Source organism: Populus alba, chromosome 17 (genome assembly GCF_005239225.2).
Source record: "Populus alba chromosome 17, ASM523922v2, whole genome shotgun sequence".
In the NCBI taxonomy this organism is placed as follows: domain Eukaryota; kingdom Viridiplantae; phylum Streptophyta; class Magnoliopsida; order Malpighiales; family Salicaceae; genus Populus; species Populus alba.
Genome location: NC_133300.1, coordinates 6,488,167 through 6,491,604, shown reverse-complemented (window position 1 = coordinate 6,491,604; position 3,438 = coordinate 6,488,167). Strand labels below are relative to the sequence as shown.

Sequence of the window (3,438 nt, the reverse complement as noted above, 5' to 3'; positions counted from 1 at the left end):
GCCTCTTCTTCCTTTTTTACCCCCCAATGAAGCCTCCTCCTGCCATTAACAATATCAAAACCAGTCCTTCTTTCTTCTCCCACATGACAAAACAGCCCTTCCATTTCTCAACATAAGCTCCCAATTTCAATGACCATAACACCCTCCATTAATTTCCATGACAGTCTCCGTGCCGGACCACGTATCTAATGACCAGAATACCCCTCATTAAAATCCCCATAAACAAACAAAAACACCGATCTCCCTCCTTAAATGGCCAAAACACCCTCAACATCACACGCTCCCCATCTCAAGCACAAAAACACAACACTAGGAGACCAGGTTTCAGAATGACCAAAAGAACCCCTCCTCAAGTCCCTTAAAGCAGACAGTTTACGTAGTTCTTTGAAACCACCCGTCCATTTTCGTCCAGACAATATATCCACTCCCCAATTTTCTCTCCTCCCTCTCTCCCATCTGCCCTTTAAAAGAAAAGACCAATAAAATTTTTAGAGAGAGAGAGAGAATAATTTTAGAGAGAGAAACAAAAAGAAATGGACGGTAGCAGCAGCGGAGGCGGAAACGGTTACAGAGTAGAAGCAGAGAGGTGGTTAACTATATCAGAGAAACTCTTAGCAGCACGTGACTTGCACGGGCTAAAGAGCTTCGCGATCCGAGCCCGAGAATCCGACCCGAGACTCTACGAATTCTCCGATCAAATCATCGCCGTTGCCGACACTCTCCTCGCAGGAGAGTTACGCGTCGAGAACAATCACCACTATGATTACTATATGATTCTCCAACTCGGTCGCTTGACCCAGGATCTCGAACTCATTGCGGATCAGTATCGGAAGCTCGCCTTGTTGCTCAACCCGACGAGGAACCGGCTGCTCTTCGCTGATCAGGCGTTCAAGCTTGTGTCGGAGGCCTGGCTGGTGCTTTCGAATCCTGCTAAGAAGGCAATGTATGATCATGAGTTACAACTGAGTCAGCTCGGTCTTCTCGTGACTCAGCAACCGCCACCTCCACCATTTCAACAGCAACCGCCGTCTAATCCTGAGCCGATTCGGCCTGTTCCGCAGTTCAGTATGCCATGGATGCCTGAGTCGTCAATTCGGTTCCCCTCTCAGACCAAACCCGCCGAGTCACCTCGTTCACAGACTCAGCAGAGAAATCCCGAGCCAACTTGGCGACAGCCTCAGCAGAAACCAATCGAACCGCCTAAGCAGCCTACCCCGCTGAAGGCAGCCACTGAGCTAAATAAGCAGCCAACTCCGTCTAAGGTTCCCAATGAGCAAACTCGGCAGCCTACCCCGCTGAAGGCCGCCACTGAGCTAAATAAGCTGTCAACCCCGTCTAAGGCTCCCAGTGAGCCTACGCCGCTGAAGTCTTCCACTGAGCCAAATAAGCAGTCAACTCTGTCTAAGATTCCCACTGAGCCAACTCGGCCAGAGGTTGTGATGGGCTTATCTCGATCAGCGCCAAAACCGAGTGCCACTGATTCGAGGCAAGCGATGAAGCACGCAACCACCTTCACCGCTGCTGCTGCAACTGGGACAAAGCATGCGAATGCGAGTGAGCCAGAGTTATCGAGTTTTTGGACTGCGTGTCCTTATTGTTATATACTTTACGAGTATCCTAAAGCTTATGAGGAGTGTATTCTAAGGTGTCAAAGTTGTAGAAGGGCATTTCATGCTGTCATGGTACCAGCACCTCCGGTGACTGGTAAAGATACATACTTTTGCTGCTGGGGTTTTTTTCCGTTGGGGTTTTCAGGTAATAATGAGAAAGGAGGTAATGAGTTTGGTAGTAATTGGTCTCCGTTTTCTGCAATGTTTTCCACTCCTTTCCCAGCTGGTGGTGCTGTTGGTAGTGGTGGTCAAATGTATAATAAAGTGAAGCAAAAGGTGATTTATAAAGATGATGTGTATATAGATATCTCTGACACAAGTGAAGATGAGTCTGATTCCGGTGATGAGTGGGGTGTAAAAAAGAGAAAGAAAGCAAAAAATGGAAAGGGGAAAGGAACTCCGAATAAACATGCGAAAAATCACAAAATGAAAGATTGAAGAAGGGGGTAGGAGCAGGGGCTGGAACAGAAAAATATTCAAAATGATGATGGTGATGGTGGGGGTAGTGTGCCGGAGGAGGTGGTGGAAAAGGGGAAGGAGTTGGGCAAAGGAAGGCAGCAAAAGATTTTGGGAAAGTTGGATTTGAATGTGATGTTTAGTAATGAGGTGGATGAGGCTGCACCTGGACCAAGTCAAAGGAATGGGCCTGGGCATGGGGAGGAGGATAATATTGAAGGGATTGGTTTTTTGAGGGTCTTTGATGAGTTTTTAAGTACCTTGCCCATACTTTCGGTTGTAGGGGAATGATAAGGTGAAGGCTACTTAGCGATGTAAGGCACTTCCTTCTTGTTGTTACTTTGTTGTCGTAGCAGTTTGCTGTAATGTTGTAGTATAATCATGTAGAGTTATGGCATTTTGTCTACGCAACTGCCTTGTAGTTGAAATCTAATCTTTATTTGCAGGCATTTTTGGCTTTTGGGCATTTTGTTGCAGAATTGCCTAGTAGTTGAAATCTAATTTTATCTTGGTTGATTTAGTTACTCCTTAACTATCTGGAATGGTTTGTTTCTTCTGTTTGGACTTTGATGTTGGTGAGTGTTTAGTTGCAAGTAGGGCAGCGCAAAATTCAGTTCAGTGAATGACTGAGAGGTTTGTCATGACTGAAACTTGGATAGTCTTTTATCTATTGCATGAATTCTTTTGCATTTGTGCCTTAAGTTTTGTCTTGTGGTGATTTGCTACACTTTTATTTCTTTGTTTCCATTGAGCTTTGTGAATAAGTTTGCTTGCACTTCCTTATGTTGTTTTGTTCCTCCTATTGATTGATTGCTTTTTCCAGATTTCCATGGTTACCCTTCCTGATAGTTGCGTGGTGAACTAAAGGAAGTGAGTAGATGAGATATGGTAGTCTTTAGTGTCCACTTTTACTTGAATTTACTACCTTCTGTTTTCATGCTCTGTTTTGGTGGTAGATTTTAAATGGAAGGTAGAAACTTAAATGATAAGATATAGAGTTCAGGTTTCCATGAAATTTAAGAGAGAGAGGTTGTCACAGCTGCAACTTACTGTGCTCCTGTGTAATATAAATTTGGAAGTATGTTAGAACTTCTTAGTTGAAATAGTGCCTTTAGGGAAACTAATCTACTTATTTCACACTTTCAAGGTACATCAGCGAAGCATTCTAGACTTGAATAGAAATAGCACTTTTAGGGTAGCATAATGAATCTCATGTCATTGCTATCAAGTCTGGTAAGTTGATTAGCAAAAATTGACTAATAAAAAAAAAATGAAAAGCCAAGTCATGTAGTTTAAAGGCCAACAGTGTATCAAAGACAAAAACTCTGGAGTGCTACTTGTTTGCATGTAATTGCGAGCTACGGAGTCTTTT

The 3,438-nt window shown here is 43.9% G+C and overlaps 1 pseudogene; it reads left to right on the top strand.

Annotated features, from left to right (window-relative positions):
* The first annotated feature begins 411 nt into the window (after window positions 1-411).
* Window positions 412-2,391, top strand: LOC118031797 (uncharacterized; annotated as a pseudogene).
* Window positions 2,392-3,438: the final 1,047 nt, after the last annotated feature.